The 21,748-nt window shown below is 43.7% G+C and overlaps 1 long non-coding RNA gene across 1 annotated transcript in view; it reads left to right on the top strand.

Moving 5' to 3' along the window:
* The first annotated feature begins 251 nt into the window (after positions 1-251).
* Positions 252-21,748, top strand: part of LOC115088749 — a 32,891-nt gene continuing 11,394 nt past the window's right edge. The window contains exon 1 of the long non-coding RNA XR_003855851.1: positions 252-334. This is a non-coding gene — a long non-coding RNA (uncharacterized LOC115088749). The remainder of the gene's footprint in view (positions 335-21,748) is intronic.

The following is a 21,748-nucleotide window of genomic DNA, read 5'->3' as shown; positions in this document are numbered from 1 at the left end:
CTGAGATACTCCACTGTTTACCTTTTTCCACTGACAAAACTGACCATTTAAACCTATTCTCTGTTTCCTATCTTTTAATCAGTTTGCAATCCACAATAGGACATTGCCTCTCATCCCATGACTTTATTATTTTCTTAGGAGTCTCTCATGGGGGACTGTGAGGGAGCAAGTAAGGAGCACCTTAAAGGATCGGGTACAGCTATCTAAACCGGTCCTCCTTAACTCAGCAAGGGATTCTGGGATAGGGTGGAGCACTGCAAGCTAGGTAAGAGTTCAGGGCCAGAAGGGTGAGAGAGGCCCAGAGAGAGAGACCGCTGGCTCGAGAATACCAACTGTAAGTTACAATTGTTTTGTTGAACTGCTCAAACCAGCTATTGTTTTGTTTATTGTTGCTTAAGAATAAAGTTACTTGAAGAGAGTGTTGCCAGAGTCCAGCATGGAGTCTGTTCTCTGGCTAGTCCTGACTGCTCAACATTACATATAGTGATAGCAGTGGGATTGCTTTCCTAAGCCAGAGGTGCAGGCAAAGCCCACAACTGCAACAGAAAAAAAAAAAAATCCCTGCCAAGTTTTTTTTTGTTTGTTGGGTTTCTCCTGGGATCTCCCAGTTTCACTCCCTAGCTGAAGCTACAATAGGCTAAAGGGGCTAGCCCTGCCTTACAGTCAGGGTCAAGCAGTGAGTCAGGGTTGAACAGGCCAGCAGGTTTTTTTTGTTTTTTTCACTCTCCATCCGGAGAGATACCCAGTGGGGAAGTGACTTAAAAAATGGGTAAGATGGTGCATGCGATTGAGATCCTTGCTATAGGGAGCAGCAATTGCAGAACATCATACAAACTCAACTTGGCAAGCAGCAATCACTGCGGGAACAACCTGTGCAACAAAACACAGTGTTAACTCAGGTAGCACAGGCTGCTGTGGCCAGTTTCACATAGGCAAAGCCATTACCTCACATCCTATTTAAAATAAAGGCAGGTGAGGACCCAGAGATCTTCCTGAGAAGCTTTGAAAAGACCATCTGTCTTTCAGCTTGGCCTGAAGCCAATTGGAATATGTATTTGACTAACTTATTCACAGGCAGAAGTCAAGCAGCCTTCCAAGCAGCCAACACTGATGGGACAGCTACTGATGTGGAAGTCAAGGCCGCTATCCTAGAGAGAGCCGGGTATACTCAGAAACCCACCGGCAGCAGGTCTGGCGGGAATTCCTGCAGCCCCCGAAGTCTGTTTCATTGCCCGACAGATGTCAGCTGGAAGGTTTTCATGGGTAATGATTCAGATGGACTGAATCAAATCACGGTGAACCAAGAAGATGTCGTAGGCCTGATTGACAAACTGAAGAGTAGTAAATCACCTGGACCAGATGGTATACACCCCAGAGTTCTGAAGGAACTAAAAAATGAAATTTCAGACCTATTAGTAAAAATTTGTAACCTATCATTAAAATCATCCATTGTATCTGAAGACTGGAGGATAGCAAATGTAACCTCAATATTTAAAAAGGGCTCCGGGGCGATCCGGGAAACTACAGACTGGTTAGCCTGACTTCAGTGCCAGGAAAAATAGTGGAAAGTGTTCTAAACATCAAAATCACAGAACATATAGAAAGACATGGTTTAATGGAACAAAGTCAGCATAGCTTTACCCAGGGCAAGTCTTGCCTCACAAATCTGCTTCACTTTTTTGAAGGAGTTAATAAACACGTGGATAAAGGTGAACCGGTAGATGTAGTATACTTGGATTTTCAGAAGGCATTTGACAAAGTTCCTCATGAGAGGCTTCTATGAAAAGGAAAAAATTCATGGGATAGGTGGCGATGTCCTTTCGTGGATTGCAAACTGGCTAAAAGACAGGAAACAGAGAGTAGGATTAAATGGACAATTTTCTCAGTGGAAGGGAGTGGACAGTGGAGTGCCTCAGGGATCTGTATTGGGACCCTTACTTTTCAATATATTTATAAATGATCTGGAAAGAAATACGATGAGTGAGATAATCAAATTTGCAGATGACACAGAATTGTTCAGAGTAGTTAAATCACAAGCAGATTGTGATAAATTGCAGGAAGACCTTGTGAGACTGGAAAACTGGGCATCCAAATGGCAGATGAAATTTAATGTGAATAAGTGCAAGGTGATGCATATATGGGAAAAATAACCCATGCTATAATTACACAATGTTGGGTTCCATATTAGGTGCTACAACCCAAGAAAGAAATCTAGGCGTCATAGTGGATAACACATTGAAATCGTCAATTCAGTGTGCTGCGGCAGTCAAAAAAGCAAACAGAATGTTGGGAATTATTAGAAAGGGAGTGGTGAATAAAACTGAAAATGTCATAATGCCTCTATCGCTCCATGGCACCTTGAATACTGTGTACAATTCTGGTCGCCGCATCTCTGATGTGCCTGATGTGCCTGATGTGAAGTCCATTCGTGAAGTCCGGTATAGAAAAATATATTAAATAAATAAATAAAATCTAAAAAAAGATATAATTGCAATGGATAAGGTATAGAGAAGGGCTACCAAAATGATAAGGGGAATGGAACAGCTCCCCTATGAGGAAAGACTAAAGAGGTTAGGACTTTTCAGCTTGGAGAAGATATGGCTGAGGGGGGATATGATAGAGATGTTTAAAATTATGAGAGGTCTAGAACGGGTAGATGTGAATTGGTTATTTACTCTTTCGGATAATAGAAAGACTAGGGGGTACTCCATGAAGTTAGCATGGGGCATATTTAAAACTAATTAGAGAAAGTTCTGTTTTACTCAACGCACAATTAAACTCTGGAATTTGTTGCCAGAGGATGTGGTTAGTGCAGTTAGTATAGCGGTGTTTAAAAAAGGATTGGATAAGTTCTTGGAGGAGAAGTCCATTACCTGCTATTAAGTTCACTTAGAGAATAGCCACTGCCATTAGTAATGGTAACATGGAATAGACTTAGTTTTTGGGTACTTGCCTGGTTCTTATGGCTTAGATTGGCCACTGTTGGAAACAGGATGCTGGGCTTGATGGACCCTTGGTCTGACCCAGTATGGCATTTTCTTATGTTCTTATGTTCTTAAGTGGCTACAGCCAGAGGCAAAGACTGGCCTCGAAGTAGCTTGACAGGGGCTCCTGGAACAATACCTAAATGGGCTTGACTGGCCTATGCAAAATTGGGTCTGTCAACACACTGGGTTCAGGTTAGAAAGAGCTCTATGGTGGACATCTTCCGTCAAGTACAGTTAATGCACGATGTGGTAAGGAGACCAGGAAGAACAACCCACACAAACTTCCAGGCAAAGCACAGAGACTGAAGCTTCCCAGCAGCAACCCGCAGAAGCAGAGATTCCATCTTCTGGTCCCGGAACTCAGACCTCAGTCTCTTCCTCGTGCTGTTACTGTGGCTGGATAGGGCATTTAGCAAGGGACTGTTGTTTTGAGGGGCCTGAAGTTATGGACATCAGCTTAGTTAACCAGCCAACACTAGGCTGTAAAGTCTCTGGGAATAAAGGAGAAACTCCAAAGCAGGAAAAGTCCTTACCCTGGAAGAACAGTATCGTAGGAAATTCACATCAGCCCAGGAACGAAACATTGGACTATTTTTCATTCTCTGCTCTTTTTGCAGGAATTGTCATCAGGAGGACCGCTGCCCATTTAGAAAGGATGAAGATAAAGAACCCTCAAGGAGATTAACTAAAGGCAAAGATGAAGCCACACAGGCGGCATGCTCCTACTGTAAAGCACTGGACCATAATGTCAAAGAGTGTCCATGGTTAGAGGACATGGAATACAAATATAAGCTGGAAGAGAAGGGGGCAGTAATAGAATATCAGAATGAGAAGCAAAATGGGAAGATGAGTGGGCAAACATGTTCGCAAAGCTACAAAATTGTATATGAGAGGATATCCCTCATCAGCGTCTCAAGGAGATCATAATCCAGGTGGAACTGGATGAAGTCCCCACCCAAGCATTGGTGGATTCAGGATCTGGCAAGACTCTTGTTCATGAGGACCTCCTCCAAAAGGAGCGCATTAACCACAAGAGCAAATAGACAATTGCCTGCATACATGGAGACAAACAAGAATACCCAACCAATCGGGTTCTACTGATATTCACAGCAGGTCAAGCCATTATGGAAGTGGGAGTCCTTCCTGATTACTCCTGTACCCGATTATTCTGGGACACAATGGTCCCCAATTTATAATCCTGTGGACCCAGCTTACAGGGAGTCAGTAAGGCTGGGTCATCGATGAGGAATAGCCAGGAATTAGCCTGGGCATGTCTGAACGCCTGGCCTGACAAGGCCAAGCTTAGGGGGAGAGTATATAAGGAAGCATGTAAGGAACTCACTCAAAATGCCTTAAAGGACCAGGTATAGCTATCTGTACTGATCAGTGGCGTAGCCACGGGTGGGCCTGGGTGGGCAGGTGCCCACCCAACTTAGACCCAGGCCCACCCAACTGGCACCGGAACTGCAAGGCTGTCGCGGGATCCCATCCCCGCGACAGCGAACAAGAGAACCCACGCCTCGCGCGCCATCACGGCACACATGGGGAAGCGCTGCTGCGGCCGTATGGCCAACCGGTCTTCCTGTTGAGGGGGGGGGAGCGGAAGCGCCGCGGGCAGCTTCCGCTTCCTCCCCCCAATGCAGGAAGATCAGCTGCCTCTCCTGCTGCCACCCGTTCTGCTATCTTCGGACCAAACGGCCCGCCGAACTTCCTGTTTGGGGGAGCGGAAGCGCCGCGCACAGCTTCCGCTTTCTCCCCCAAAGCAGGAAGATCAGCTGCCTCTCCTGCTGCCACCGGCCTCCTGCTATCTTCGGGCGTCGGGCCGTACTGCCCGCCGATCTTCCTGCTTGGGGGGGGGGGAGGGAGGAAGCGGACGTTGTGCGCTGCGCTTCCGCTCCCCCCCCCCCCCGACAGGAAGTTCGGACGCCCGAAGATAGCAGGAGTCCGGTGGCAGCAGGAGAGGCAGCTGATCTTCCTTCTCTGGGGGAGAAAGCGGAAGCTGTGCACGTGCTTGAATGTGTATGTGTGGATGAGAATGGGAGTGTGTGTGGGTGAAAACTGGAGCCTGGGTGTGTATGTGGGTGAGAATGGAAGCTTGAATATGTGGGTGAATGGGAGCTCGAATGTGTGTATGTGTGGTTGAGAATGGGAGCCTGGGTTTGTGGGTGGGTGAGAATGGGAGCTTGAATGTGTGTATATATGGGTGAGAATGAGAGCCTGGGTTTGTGTGGGTGGGTGAGAATGGAAGCTTGAATATGTGGATAAGAATGGGTGCTTGAATGTGTGTATGTGTGGGTGAGAATAGTACCTTAAATGTGTATATGTATGGATGAGAATGGGAGCTTGAATATGTGTGGGTGAGCCTGGGAGCATGGGTTTGTGGGTGAGAATGGGAGTCTGGGTTTATGTGTGTGGGTGAGAATGGGTGCCTGGATGTGCGTCTGTGTGTGCATAAGAATATAAGCCTGGGGAGGGGTGAGAAAGTGAGAACTTGAATGTGAGCTTGGGGGGGGGGGGGAGAGCATATGAGAGTGAGAGCTTGAGTGTGTGAGAGGGAGTCTGTGAGAGAAAGCGTGTATGTGTGTGTGTGTGTGTGTGTGTGTGTGGAAGGGAAGAAGACAGTAATAGAAGAAAGACACTGAAAAGGAATTAGGAAATGAGCTATAAGGGAAAAAATGGGAAAAAGAGACCAGGACCAACTGATTAGAAAAATACAAAGATCAGACAACAAAGGTAAAAATATATATCTATATTTTGAGATGTTAGCAATTTAAATATAAGCAACACAACCGCTCTCTCAAAATTTATGGACAGGTAGGAGCCGTGTATAAAATCGTAATAATAAGAAGGCTAAAGTACCACAAATCACCGTGAATTATGTTTGTATCATTAAGTAAACCTCATACTTAGGCGTAGATGTGAATGCTATGCTGCATAATTTGGCATTATTTATCAGTAAAAAAACAACTAGTAGACCTGCATGCCTACAGCCCACCCATGTTAACCTTGTGCCCACCCAAAAAATCAATTCTGGCTACGCCACTGGTACTGATCCTCCTTAAGACCCAACTCAGCAAGGGATTCTGGGATAGGGTGAATCACTGCAAGCAGGGATAAAAGTCCAGGGCCAGAAGGGTGTAAGAGGCCCAGGGAGAGAGACAGTAGGCTCGAGAATACTAACTGTAAGTTACGATTGTTTTGTTGAACTGCTCAAACCAGCTACCGTTTTTTTTTATTGTTGCTTAACAATAAAGTTGAAGAGAGTGTTGCCAGAGTCCAGCGTGGAGTCTGTTCTTTGGCATATCTACCTATATCAGGGGTCGGGAACCCATGGCTCGCGAGCCAGATATGGCTCTTTTGATGGCTGCATCTAGCTCGCAGACAAATCCAAATCAGTGTGTCGCCACACTTTCCAGTCCCCCGCTGACCCAGCTGCTCCCCGGTCCTCCTCCGCCCGGGCTTAAAATGCTGTCAGCCCGGGCGGAACGCTGCAGAATAGCTGGAGTCGGCGGCACCAGAATGCTCTCTTCTTCCCACCCCCCACCCGCGGCCCGGAAGAGGAAGCGGCAGAATAGCTGGAGTCGGCGGCACCGGCATGCTCTCTTCTTCCCGCCCCCCGCCCCCCCCCCCCCCCCGCAGCCCGGAAGAGGAAGTGGTGAGCATCGGGTGCGTGTGCGGGAAGAAGAGACCACGCTAGTGTGGTCAGCGTCGGTCCGACGGAAAGAAGACTGGGCAGCACGGCTCGGAAGAAAATAAAGAAGAGCGTCAACCCCCGCCGCCGATGGGACTCCTCCTCCGCGAGGGCTGAAAATGAAGGAGGTTAGCGTTGGGAGGAGGCTGCTGCTGCCGCGAGTTCCCGGGGTGGGGGTGGGGGAGAGAGAGAGTGAATGAATGAGCGAGCAAGCATGTGTGTTTGAGATCCTGTGTGTGTGAGTGAGAGATTGCATGTATGTGAATGATTGAGAGCCTGTATATGTAAAAGAGAGTATGTCTGATTGAGAGCCTGCCTGTGAGAGAGAGAGCATGAATGTAAGTTTACGATTGGGAACCTGTATGTGTAAGTTTGTGGTTGAAAACCTGTTTGTGTGAAAGAGTAAGTGTGTATGATTGAGATCCTTTGTATGTGAGAGAAATCATGTGTATGTACGATTAAGAGCCTGTGTGTATAAGTAAGAGAGAGCATGTGTGTCTGTGTGTGATTGAGAGCTGGTTTAGGTGATGGAGCATGTGAGGTATGTGATTGAGAGCCTGTGTGTAAATGAGAGAGAGAGAGAGAGCATGTTTGTAAGCATGTGAATGAGTCTGTGTGTGAGAGAAAGACAGCATGTATTTGTGATTGAAAGCCTGTGTGTGTGTGTAAGCGTGAAAAGATAGACAGCATGTGTGTAAATGTGTAATTAAGAGCCTATATAAGTGAGAGAGAAAAAGCATGTGTATATGTGAGTGACTGAGAGCATGTGTGTATAGGTGTGTAATTGAGAGCCAGTGTGAGAGAGAGCGCTGGTATGTGACTGAGAGAGGAGAAAGTTCCAAGCAAACCACCCCCCTGCTAATTCAAAACAATCTCAGGACACCTGGATATCAAACGTTCCCAGGTATGCAGAGCAAAACATTTTTTGTATCCTTATTATTTTTCATTACTGGGTCTTTGTGTCTGCTATTTTGAAATATTTTGTTGGTATCTGGAAATTTTTTATATGAGTTTTTAATTATTGGATATTCCACTCATCAGCTGTTTCGAAATATGTTCTTTTTGTTAGTACAGTTTTACTGGTGATGATTTTATATTTCTTGATTTGTTTTATAAGGATGGGTGATGTTTCTTTTTTCCTTTGTTACACTGCATACAGAGACTCTGGCTTGTTGCAGTTTCCAATTCAGTTTTTTCTGCATGCTTCTAGTTATGCGTTTTGGTCTCTTTATTCTATGTTAGGAGAGGATCAGCACGTGATTCAGGTGAGGTTTTCTGCTGGCGTATAGTTTCTGTGTAGGACTCTATAGCAGCCTGACTTGGTCCGTTTTCCTAATAGGAGATGTATTGGTGTCTTAAGGCCTGGTGTAATACTTTCAGAGACTTATTGTACTTTAAAAGTGTGATCTTACATAAAATACATACATTTACTTGTATTTAGTTTTAAACATATTGTATGGCTCTCATGGAATTACATTTTAAAATATGTGGCGTTTATGGCTCTCTCAGCCAAAAAGGTTCCTGACCCCTGATCTATATGTTCTGTGATTTTGTTCTTTAGAATAGTTTCCACAATTTTTCCTGGCACTGAAGACAGGATCACTGGTCTATAGTTTCCTGGATCATACCTGGAGCCCTTTTTAATATAAGGGTTATAATGGCCACCCTCCAGTCTTTAGGTACAATGGACAATTTTAATGAAGGGTTGCAAATTACTAGAAATAGGTCTGAAATTTTATTTTTTAGTTCCTTCAGAACCCTGGGGTGTATACCATCTGGTCCAGGTGATTTGCTACTCTTCAGTTTTCCAATCTGGCCTACTACATCTTCCAGGTTCACCATGATTTGGTTCAGATCATCTGAAACATCAGCCTTTAAAACTGTATCTGGAACGGGTATCTCCCGAACATCCTCATTAGTAAACACCGAAGCAAAGAATTCATTTGGTCTTTCTGCAATGGCCTTATCTTTCCTAAGTGCCCCTTTAACGCCTCGATCATCTAATGGTCCAATCGACTCCCTTGTAGACTTCCTGCTTCGTATATATTATTTTTTAAAGTTTTTATTATATGTTTTTGCCTCTATGGCCAAATTCTTTTCAAATTCTTTTAGACTGACTTATCAATGTTTTACATTTAACCTGTCAATGCTTGTGCTGTTTCCTATTTTCTTCAGATGGATCCTTCTTCCAATTTTTGAAGGAAGTTCTTTTGGCTAAAATAGCAGTCAATAAACTGCTATTAATAAAGTTGATTTAGGGAATAGCCACTACTTATTACCAATATTAGCAGCATGAGATTTATTTAATGTTTGGGCACATTCCAGTATCCTGGATTGGCTACTGTTGGAAATAGGATGCTGGGCTTGATGGACCCTCAGTCTGACCCAGTATGGCAATTTCTTATGTTCTTATGAGAAAAATCAGTGGAAAAATCATGATTTTTTTTTTCCAATTATAGCTTTGAAATTCCCAGGAAAAAAAAAAAAATTGAAAATGAAGGTCCCTATGAATATCCAACATGAACTTCCATTTCAAATTATTATTTGTAAATCAATTGTAATTACAGAAGATCAGGCCCGGATTTAGACATAATCAATATAGGCAACTACCTAGTGTGCCAAATTTTGAAGGTGCCAAATATCCAAGCCATAGAAAAGCCTCGTGCTTGATTAGGGCTATGTGCCAGCATAGCTTCAAAGGGGGCCACTGTCTTGGCACTCTGCCTAAGGGGTGACACAAAGCTTACATCTGGCCCTGCAGAAGATATTTCTGCCTGTAATAAGTTTATCAATATTTTACAGTCTTTGACTTTAAAATTCAGCCTTAATACCTGGAAGAATAGTTCCTTTGTGGAAATATAGTATAAATCTGGTGGAATATATTATGTTTCACTACAAACATAAAGCTGTTGCAATCAAAACATAGAACAGACTTAGAAAATTGTGGGGAAATCTGGTAACCTGCAGCTCACTGTGTATCTCAGGTGCTGTAATTGCAACTTTTTCTGTTGTATCATTAGATAAAATCTGTTGTACGATATGGTAATGCTATTCTTCCAATTGTTATGTTCACGAAATGGAAATTTTATTAAAAAAAAAAAAATCCTTGTAAATTAAATAAAACATATGAACACAAAAACAAAACAGGTGTTCTCTGAATTCTTTCTGTAGATGAGCCCTTCATTCCCAGAAACTGGATCTGGAATTACAGTGGGTGTTGGCACCAGACTTGCTCTCCAGTGATCCTCATTAAAGGTTTCAAAGTGTACTCAATCATTACCGCCGTGAGTTGGGGTAGGTAATTTATATGCCTGCTGCCTTCCTTGAATGTCATACTTGTTTTGAAGGCTTCCTCTCTGGAAACAAACCTTGATTCCCTAGAGCCTGTGGTCACCATGATAGGCAAAGAAAGAACCATCAAAAGTTGATAGTGCAGACATCCAAATGTACTGTCACCATCACAAGGACATGCAATCTGCCTGAGATTATCTAGCGTCACCAAAGCAGCCGGTTGAGCCTGGAATGGTTTTGGTCTGATAACTGCATGCATGCCAAGAGGGCAGTGCTTGCCGGCATTTATTGATTTACTATCACCATTATCTAGGAAACAGATGGCACAATTAAAGGAACCAAAATTGATTTAAGGAGTCATTTGCACTTTCACTGTACTGGCCCTGTATACTTACACATGTATGGTTTAATCTATGGGGTAAGCATATGCTACTGGCAGGCTCAGCCAGATATCTGTTCCGCTGACTGGGTCGAGCACCCCGCCATGGGGTCAAGGAGCTCCCAGATGCCAGATAGGGGCCCACAGTAGAAGGGAGGCTCCTGGTGCAGCTGAGAATGGCACCTTCAAAATTTGGCACACTAGGTAGTTGCCTATATTGATTATGTCTAAATCCGGGCCTGATCTTCTGTAATTACAATTTATTTACAAATAATAATTTGAAATGGAAGTTCATATTGGATATTGACTACAACAACTACAGTTCTGCTACGGAAACATGGTTAGACTCAACCAAAAAAATAGCTGATGAAATAAACCCCATCAAATCAATACGAAAAAAAGAATCAATACAAAATAATCCCTGGCATAACGAAAAAGTAAAAGATGCAAAAAGGACTCTCAGGACAATAGAAAAAAGATGGAGAAAACACAAAACAACCGAAACCCTAACTAAATACAAAAAACATCGAGCTTTTTACAAACAACTAATCTTTAATGTTAAGAAAGAATACTACAGCAATAAAATAGAAAAGTTTGCTAACAACCCAAGAACCTTATTCTCCATAGTATCAAATCTCACCAATGACAAACAAGAATCACCTCAAAATCTACCAGAATCAAAATGTAACGAAATTGCCAAATTCTTCAGTGACAAAATTCCAAACTTAAGAACCAAAATTCCAAACACTACCAAACAAGAAATTAAAATGCAAAAAAGAGACGTTAACCAATGGTTGTCATTTATTGAGATATCTGAGCTGGAAGTTGAATCCATGCTAAAAAACCTAAACCTGGCTCCACACAAAATTGACTCAATACCAACATTTGACCTAAAAAAAAAACCCAGTTAACACAGTCTCTCCAACATTAGCTAAGATCATAAACCTATCCCTGGAAGAAGGAACAATGCCAGATATACTGAAAGGGGCAATTATAAAACCAATCAAAAAGGAAAAAAACAGTGACCCCCTGATCCTGAACAACTACCGCCCAGTCTCAAATCTTCCCTTAATAGCTAAACTAATAGAAAAAACGGTACAGAACACCTAGACAATAATAACATACTGTATCCATCACAACATGGATTTCGCAAGCACTACAGCACTGAGACACTACTTCTCTCGCTAACAGATAACATTCTAAAAGGTTTTGATAGCGGTAAACATTCTAATAATGCTAAACTTAAGAACTTAAGCACTGACTACTGTAATGCACTTTTACTAGGACTCCCGAATACAACATTAAGACCGCTTCAAATACTTCAGAACACAGCAGCTAGAATACTAACCGGAAAAAGAAGGAGGGACCATATAACTGAAACTCTAGCGGAATTACATTGGCTACCTATTGAACACAGAATAAAATACAAAGCCTTATGTACCATACATAAACTAATACATGATGAAAAAGCGGACTGGCTAAACACAGCACTGCGAGTACATGTCCCACACAGTAACCTTCGTTCAGCAAACAAAGCACTTTTAACTATTCCTTCAGTAAAGACAGTGAGACTAACCCAAGTGAGAGAAAGGGCCTTATCACTAGCAGGCCCCATAGTTTGGAACACAATGCCTCTAGAGAACAGATTACAAAGAGATCTCAAAACCTTTAAGAAAAGTTTAAAAACATGGCTTTTTAAACAAGCATTTTATAAAGAGACTGGAGAATAGAAAATATACAGGAATAGGCAGAAGAGCACCAGAACTATTCTCAGAACGTGCATTATAATAGTCTACCAACTCTATTTCACAACAAACGTAATTGTAAAACACAGAGAATATGAATTTTACCTGTGAATAGTAACTTACAGGCACGCCTGGTCATGACCTACTTCACTAAACTATCGATTGTCTTTTATGATATATTGCAATTGAACCTTTTGTGGCACCTGTTAGAATGTAATATAGTACGCATTCACCTACCTTAATTTATGTGCCTACATATAAACCGTTGCGATGGTATGTGACTTAGCGACGGTATAGAAAAGATTTTAAATGAATAAATAAATAAGGATGCTTTCCCCCCTCCCCAGATGAGAAGCAGGGTGGTTCCATGCTCCCCATCCTTTACAAGGGGAGATGGCACGTGCTGGCGATGTGCTTAGACCCACTCCTCAGCCTAGCTGCTGGGAAAAAAGGTTGATCCCATGCTCATGCTTGGGTTGCAAGGTGAACTTCTGTGTGCCTAATGATGGTAAAAGTTCTCTGGAGAGGAACCGAAAGAAAGGGAAGAATCGCGGATGAGCCGGCTTGCAAGGGCATTCATTATTTGGGTCTGAGATACCAAATCTGTTTGGGGATTAGCTCATTTCCAGAGGATTTCTTTCATTTAGTGAGAGCCTTGCCTTTTGCTCCTGGGTGAATTCTTTATTTCTGAGAAGTTCTATTTAATCTATGAACAGATTAACCATCCCTCACCCCTAAAAACTCTCTAAGCAGTTAGCCTGCTGATGAATCATTTAGACTTCCAGATTCCATTTCGTTCATTGGGATATGAATCCCTTGTTCCTGGACATAAATCTTTTTTATTCTTAGAAAGCAAGATGCAATACTAAGCTTCCCCTCCCCACCCCCACCCCCAGACACAAAATAGAAAAAGCCCTGTAGTGTATCTGGCCTAAATCACTTTATTCCTGGAGCTTCCACCTGAGACCAGGAGACCCTAGGAATGAGACCCACCTATAAGGGACAATGATATTCCCAAATGGAGCCTAAAGGCACAAAGGGGAATTAGGTCCCTTTGGATCAGTTCCGGGGTAGAATAGAAAGCAGATTTGTAGTCATGATCAGTAAGTTGCTTGTCTGCCTATAAACTTCAGCCCATAGCGGAGCTTGCCCCCTAAGCGTCAGTGCTGGAAATTCCTGGGTGTAAATGTCAGGCACAGTTAGCAGCTAACAAGAGAGACAGATCCTTCTGTCTGCACAGATCCAACCTAATTACCAGTGTAGTTAATTAGATGACAGATTTGTCAGGGCCTTAGAGCCATGGAAGGAGAATGGGGGAAGTGGATAGGGGGAGTCCATGCCCTTGCTGTCAGATAATGAGTATCCGTCAGTTAAAGAAAAAGGCTCTGCATTCAGAAACACCACTGAATAATTCAGCTCATCTTGCAGTGGACCCCTAATTATCAATCAGACATTGGTTCTCTCAACCCCCTGCAATTATTGGGCCCCAGGTCATGAGATACAGGGGCGCACCTGTCCCTCAATAACTTGGAGCCAAGTTCTCACCAAGTCTCATGCATATGAATGAGGACATCCCCACGATCCCTCTCTAGCCAAATCTCAGGTGTGGGTAGAGACCACCCCACCTCTACCCCCGTAGTAGAGAATCCTTTAATTTTAGCTGTCAGTGAGTGTGGAGCCCATGAAAAGGCCTGCATTTAACTACCACATCAGGCCCTGCTCCAACCTAAAGATGGCTTGGAGTGCACAGCGTTTCTACATGCAGCTGGCTAGACCAGGGAAAAGGAAGGACGGAAGACAGGGATATATGGAGGGCGAGGGAAAGCTTACATGCTCTTAATGCAAAGCAATTTTAGGTCTTATTTTGAAGCACCCCGCAATGCTGGAAGGTAATTGCTGAGGCGGGGGGGACACCTCCCAGTTCACCACAGAGGTAGAAATGATATCTAGCCCCTTGAATCCAATTTTTTGCCATCTGGGGTTGCGACCCCTTGCTGCTGCTGCTGCTGCTGCTCTGGCTCTCTGCTCATTTTTTCCCGTCCAGATGCTGCATGATTGCTGCTGAGCAATTTCATCTTTTCTCTGATCAGAAAAGGGCCTGACCCTGCCACAGAAGTAAGTGCTGGTTGGGGAGGGGCGTCACTTACTGAAACAATTATCCTTGGGTAGGGGAGGGAAGGCGCAGTTTACTCTCCCCCACCGGCTGGTGCTTCGGGCCTACCTCTGTGTGCATTCGTAGGGTATTTGCATTTTCGGGGTTATTGTGGTCTTCTCTGCGCTTTGCACCCATTTACGGCGTCACCGGTGCCAGCAGAGCCGATGCCCTGCTGCTAGTGGTTAACTGCCTCGGTATAGCGGGGTTTTGGGGGGAAGGGGGGGCGATGGATTAAATTCTGACAAATCCAGAGTTTCAATCCCCTAAGTTTCATTTTCTATTATTTGATGATGCAGACACCAGAAGAAAAATGTACTATTAGAATAATTGGCTGCTCATCCTGAATAATAAACACATAGAAAACTCTCAGCTATTCCCCGGCTGCAATCTTCTTGTGAGAAGCCAGACAAAATTGACTGTTTTCTAAAGATTTTTTTTTTTATTATTATAACTGCTCTCAAGAGAGCGAGGGAGAGAGGCAAACCGAAAGTGTGACGGTTTTCTAAAGACTTTTAAAAAAATTTTTTAACTGCTCTCAAGAGAGACAGATGAGCGAGGGAGAGAGACAGACAGCGTGAAGAAGTAGCCTAGCACGGGGAAGCCAGCATTCAATTCCCACTGCTGCTGCTGCTTGAGACCTTAGGCAAGTCGTTGTCTCAGGTACAATCTTGGGGCCTGATTTACTGAGGCTTTTCTCCCATTCTGGGTCTGTGGGGAAAATGCTTAGAAAATGAGGCCTCTTAGACTGTGAGCCCTCTGGGGATAGGGAAATACCTACAGTACCTGAATGTAATTTGCTATGAAGTGGCTGAAAGGCAGAGTATAAAATAAATAAATAAAAAAAACCCAGAGCAAGAGAGAGGGAAATAAAATAATTACTTCAGTCTTCTGCAGTTTGTGTAAAATGCAACCCATTGCAGCTTTTTATTTTGTGGCATGGCTTCCATTTTTGCTATTGCTTTGTGTATCTCAGTGGAGGGTGAGAGAGTGGCCAGTGAAGAAGTGATGCACTTTTTTTTTAGCCAAATAAGCCAAAGCTTTCCCCCCTGATTTCCATTTTTTTCTTCTCCGTCTCCCTCTCTCTCTCTCTGGGTTTCTCTGCCCTGCTCTGTCTGTGTTTCCTTCCCCACCACCCTCCTGCATTCAGGCTGGGCAGTGAGCTGGGCTTTCCTGCCTCTGGCCCTGGAGAGAGAGGAGAGGAGGGGGTTGGGAAAAAGCCCGTGGCCGTTTCTCTTGAGAGATCAGCATATGACTGGGAACTGTGCAACTTCTAAAAATCCATTGATGGAGGGCAGGGACAGCGCATGCCATCATTAGATCCCCCAGGGGCTGCCCATCCTCGTGGTAGCTGCCTCCCAGTTGGCAGGGTCTGCTTGTGTAGTTTGAGATTTTATTTAATGGTGACGTTTATTTATTTAAATGTTTTTTGACTGTGTAAAGATCAGATGAAGACACATATCTTGTTTTCGACTGTGTCCTGGATGCACAAGGAGAGCTAAAGGGATTCACCCAAAGTCACACGGGGGGGGTGGGGGGGGGCCGATGTAATAAAACCTGCACCAAAAGTGGTGCAAAATTTCAGCGCTGATTTTTCAAAATACGCGGCCCTGCTCGATGCCATAAACCAATGGCAGGCAGAGCCAGGGATTAGAAGTGAGGGGCGGCTCAGCTGCTTAGCGGCAGTTCTGTGCACTGCCAAATGGAAGATCCCTATATCCGGACCTTCCACACCCTGGGTCAGCTAGGGTGGGGGATGCTAAGGATGCAGCCTCTGGGGGAGGGGAGGGGAAGAAAGAGAAACCATGTTCAAGAGCAACCCCTGGATTGAGGGGCCATGATGCAGAGTTCTGGAAGGCCTCTGGACCATTGCTGCAATGACCAGACTAGGAGCAGTGAGAGAGGGGAGGGGGTGTCTATTAAAAGAGGAGAATAAAGATCCCTGGGTACTTGAGAATAAAAGCTCATGGCACCAGAATCCCAGCCCTGGGTCCTACTGAGCTGGAACTACCGGGCCCAAAACGAAAAAGAATTGAGGTACAGGGAAGTAAAGGGATTTGCTACGGGTTGCAATTTGGTAACAGGAGGTCGTTTCCTCTGCTGCCCCTTCTCAGTCATTAGTTTGGGGGTTCACAGCAAGTAGGCATGATTCTCATTTCTATGAATATTTCATCTGTCTTAAGAACTGTACAAAAACTATAAGTGCTTCCCGGGAACCCAGAGAGATAAAATGGAAAACTGGAGTGTGGGTGGGTGGGGGTTTGTCCATTTTACATTTCCAATTCCCCATCTCCCACCTCTGCTCTGAATAGTTATTTGAATCACATCTCTCCTACTCTATTACTGATTCCCCTGGTGGGCACAGACTGAGCTGTTAGGAGTCTGTTCTAGCCTTCCACAGACTTTTAAGGAATCTGCAGCTCTGAAGACAGCTGCCAGTTGTCATTGGTAGATGGGTCCGGCTGCAGCCAGCGCCTCGTAAACAGTATATTATTCAGTGCACTGAGTATTTCATAGCATCATCTGTGACATACTGTGAATTCGACTCCGTGTAGCAATTTAAAATGAGACCTATGCATCCTGGAATACTAGTCTGTAAATTATGTTCTTAATTCACTTTTTTTTTTTTTCCTTCTCTGCATTTTATTAGCTTCACTTTTCTTCTTATAATCACTGCTCATGAATTTGTAGGTGTAGAAAGAACCCAAGATTAAACTTAATTATGGACACAGCAACATATACAATTTTCTCTGCTTCTCAAAAGATGTTCAAACGCTGGTACGGACGATGCTTGACAGCATGCCAATCCCTCTCATCGCATGTAGGAATGTCGTCGCTTACGTTAATCATTCTCTCTCTACAGCCTAAGGAGCTGAAAACTCAGATTGTTTCACAGTTCAATGAAAGTCTCAGCACTAGTCAGTCAGAGTTTGTTAGAGAATTCAGCTACTAGTGAAAGCATTGCAAACCTCCTCTTTCATCCTGAATTTTTATCAGTGGGAAGGAGATCTTGGTGCAGAAAGATCTTTACTTTCATTTACTCCTGAGGTTTGGGCCTCCATTTGGCTGCCTAACATAGATTTTTTTTTTTTAAACATCTGCTATTATAAAAGGAAATATTTGGTGTATTTCTGAACAACTGAATACTTCATCATGCAGGAGGGGGAGTCATCATAGCGGGTCCATTAAAGTTCTCCCCCTCTAGCCGGCACAAAAAGGGTTATTTGCCCATGCCTTTGCACAGGTCTTGTGTCCCTCCTTTTAGCCTCTTTTCCCTTTGGGAGGGAAAGTTTCACTCATTGGGAGGCATGCTCTGCCAACTTCTTTCCTTTTTCTCTTTCATATATCAGTGGAAGGGAATAAGAACGAATCCTTAAGGCAGAGCTTGCCATTTATTTATTTATTTTTCATTTATCAATATTTAAAAAATATATGATCAGAAATTCCTGACATCTTAACATCATATGGTTTTAACATTAAGAGTTCCAAATGTAAAAGAAAATACAAAAAAAACAAAACAAACCCAAGCAATAAATTTATCCTTAACTATAGTTTCCAAAGTCCACTATAGGAGGAGTAGATCATACATATTATTAAAGGTCATATATAATCATATCTAAAGAAATTAAGGAAATTACAAACGCATTCCAACCTAGGGAGTCTAATTACTAAATTTGTGAGAACATCGTGAAACTTATGGGGTTGCTAGACCAGATACTTCATCTTTAGTTCTCTCCGTTATAAATTTTGTTAATTGTGAAGGTTGAAAGGAACAATATTTGACACGTTGATAAGATACACAACATTTACATGGAAACCTTAACTTAAATAAGGCTCCCATCTGTAGCAACTTTGGCCTCATTAACAAAAACTGTTTTCTTCTCGCTTGAGTTTCTTTAGTTACATCAGGAAATATTCTGACATTTAAATGATAGAATTTCTCCTTGATATTTCTGAAATACAGCTTTAAGACCCAATCTTTGTCAGTATTTAACAAAAAAGAGATAATCAATGTAGCCAGTTGGGCCTCTCCAATGTTTGATGTTTCAAGAAATTCAGATATATTCAAGGGATGTTTCCAGAAATTCTGATATATTCAAAGGAGCTAGTTCCTGAAAACCTGGATCCTTTTCCTCTTTCTTCCAAGAAGGAAGATAGTATATGGTATATGATTCAAAGGTAGCAAAGTCTGCTCTGGAATCTTTAAAAACTCCACTGCAAATTTGTTCCACATTTCTTATGCAGAAATAGTGGGTAATTTAGGAAAATTAACCAGTCTTAAATTTTTATTTCGGATCCAGGTTCTCCATCTTTCTTGTTACACATTGATTCTGTTTAATTAACATTATGTTCTGTTCTTGCAATTTTCTCACATCTGCCTTAGTTGATTCAATAATTAGATCTCTTATAACATCATCAGATAATACCTTGTTAACTTTAATATCAACATTTTCTATTTTTTTTTGCCAAAGGCACTAAGGCTAATGTACAGTTTTTATTTATCACCACTAACGTTTCCCAAATGGATTCTAGAGTGAAAACAGGCGGTCTGATTATAGGCACAATTTCAATTTCAGGTCTTAAAGGTTCATAAGAACAATTATCCGCTTGGTGTAGCACCTGCCCCTCGTTCACATTACCACCTGTACCTCCGGGAGACAACCCTTCCTCCACGGCTAGTATCGTAGATGTCCCGGGGTTATCCTCTGTCACCCTCATAGGCGGTAGGTTCTCCACATTAGTTACTGTTCTTAAAGTCACAGGGTTTTCAGGTGGTGATCTCACAACCGGGGATAAAGAGATTATAGAGTCACGAAGGGAGTCCACACCTTCCTGGTTCCCTTCAAGCGACACCTCACCCGGTAAAAACTCTCCCCCGCCTGATATGGGCATCCATCGGGCCCAATAGAGGTGTTGCTGCCGTACCCTCCATTAATAGCCTTTCTCGAACCCGACATTTCCGGGTCGAGTGTGGCATATCAAGGAAATTAATATTCAAATTAAAGTCATAAAATAATGGAAGAGCACTTAGCTTAGTTGGATTACGTTGAAAACCACTGATCGCTCCTCCTGGAGATGGGCAAATAAAGGAAGCCAAATCAGAAATGGAACAAAGAAATCGAAGCAAAACCGTGCGCCCCTTTGGTGCGCGTGGCTTCGGTGGCAGCTGCGTGCCGCAAAGGAGCCGATTTTATAGCCCTTTCCGGCGTCGCTTCAGGATGACATCAGACACACTCACAGGGGAAACCTCCGTCGAGGCAGTCAGCTGGCTCTTGCTCTGCCCCCGGCTCCACGCGTCTCCTCTGGCTCCTTTACCCAATCTCCTCTGCCTTTTTTTTAAAGAGACAGTACCACAATTGCTGCAGTTTAATGGTGGCGATTATTTATTCAAAGGGGTTGACTATGAAAATCAGATTAAGACACACATCTTGTTTTCAGCAGAGTCCTGGATCTACAAGGAGAATAAAGTTATTCACCCAAAGTCACCCAAACGTAAACCTGCTTTTCCAGGTATACACTACTTGGATCTACACTGTACACGGGCACTCGCACACCTATCATTTACTCTCACACGCTGCTAAAGCCGTGAGCAACAAAGAGCTCCAAAATTACCCCCAAATAAATACATTTTTCCTAATTAAAATGAAATATAACAGTTGTGGGGGAAGGCAGGGGGTGGGATCCCATTGCCTTATTGGGGGGGGGGGGGGGGGAGGTGAAATTGGTGGACCTCTCTGCATCTGGAGGCCTCCTCTCCCTTTTCTTGCCGCAGCAGTTCGTGGTGAGGCTGAAAGAGATTACCTTATAAACAACACAGAAAAGAATAGATGCAAAGCAGGAAAGAAAGTAGTACATACAACTGCACCTCCAGTAGGATCAAGATAGAGCATTCGATGTGGTATACTTGGATTTCAGTAAGATCTTTGACATGGTTCCACATAGGCGATTCATGGGCCCTAGGGTGACTAGATCAGAAATTGGTTGTGTGGGAGGCTGTAACAAAGGTTAGTAGTAAATGGAGTTCACTCGAAGGAGAGAGGCGTTACTAGACTAGTTGTTTTCAACATTTTCATAAGAAATATTGCAGAAGGACTAGTGGGAAAAGTTTGTCTTTTTTGTGGATGATAATCAAAATCTGCAACAGGATAGACACCCAGGAAGATGTGAAAAGCATGAAAAGGGATCTAGCAAAGTTTGAGAAGTGGGCTAGAGTCTGGCAGTAAGATTAAATATTAAAAAATGAATGCATTTGGGCTGCAGAAAACCCAAGGGAGAGATATAGTCTAGGGGGTGAAATTCCACTATACACCAATCAAGAGCGGGATCTGAGGATGTATTGTATCTGATCATCTCAAGATGGCCAAAAAGGTAGATAAGGCAATGGCAAATACCAGAAAGATGCTTGGGTGCATAGAGAGAGGAATGGCCAACAGAAAAAAGGAGGTGATATTGCTCCTGTACAAGTCCCTGGTGAGACCTCATTTGGAATACTATGCACAGTTCTGGAGACCACACCTTCAAAAGGATATAAACCTGATGGAGTAGGTCCAGAAGGTAGCTATTAAAATGGTCAGTGGTCTTCATTGTAAAGCGTATGAGGAGAGACTTAAATATCTAAATATGCATACCCTAGAACAGCGGTTCTCAACCTGTGGGTTGCGACCCCGGCGGGGGTCGAACGACCAAAACACAGGGGTCGCCTGTGTTTTGGTCGTTCGACCAAAACTGATCTGCGGACCGACCCCAACGGCCCGGTCCGCAGACCAGTACCGGGCCGTTGGGGTTTTTTGCCGGTCCGCGGCGCCGCAGCTGCTGCGGGGAGGCGGGGCGAAGCTGGAGACCTGCCTCCTCCAACCCCAAAAGGGAGCGCTTCGCGGTGCTCCTCCTACTTACTTCCTGCCCGCCCTGCCCCGGAAGACAAATGTTGCCGGAGCCGCACGGGCAGGAAGGAGGAGGCGCGTCAGCCGCGTGCAGAAGAGGAGCAGCGGGGCCGGGAAGACTAGGGCCGCTGCAGAGCCCATCCTGTGGTAACCCGTAAAGAAGAGGCCCAGAGGTGAGAGAGAGGTGTGTGCGAGTATGAGATGAGTTGAGAGATTGTGTGTGAGAGTGAATTGAGAGACTGTGTGTGTTTGCAGAGACAGCATGTGAGAGCCTCTGTGTGTGTGAAAGAGACAGCATGTGACAGTGAGAGCCTGTGCTTGAGCAAGGCAGCATGTGGGGGTGTGAGAGATCCTGTGTGTGAGACTCAGACAGCCTGTGCCAGTGAGAGACTGTGTGTATGAATGATTGCATGACAGAAAGAGCATGTGACAGTGAGATCCTGTGTGTGTATGTGTGTTTGAGAGAGAAATGCATGTGAGAATGAGAACCTGACTGTGTGTTTGAGGGAAGAAGACAGGTGGAGAGAAAAGAAACAGAACAAAAGGCAATATAAAAGGAAATGGCAAAAAAATAAAGGGAAGCAGATGTAAAAAAAAATAAATTACTTTTTACTGATTGGTA

Source organism: Rhinatrema bivittatum, chromosome 3 (genome assembly GCF_901001135.1).
Source record: "Rhinatrema bivittatum chromosome 3, aRhiBiv1.1, whole genome shotgun sequence".
NCBI lineage: Eukaryota > Metazoa > Chordata > Amphibia > Gymnophiona > Rhinatrematidae > Rhinatrema > Rhinatrema bivittatum.
This window is presented reverse-complemented; position numbering and strand designations above follow the sequence as displayed.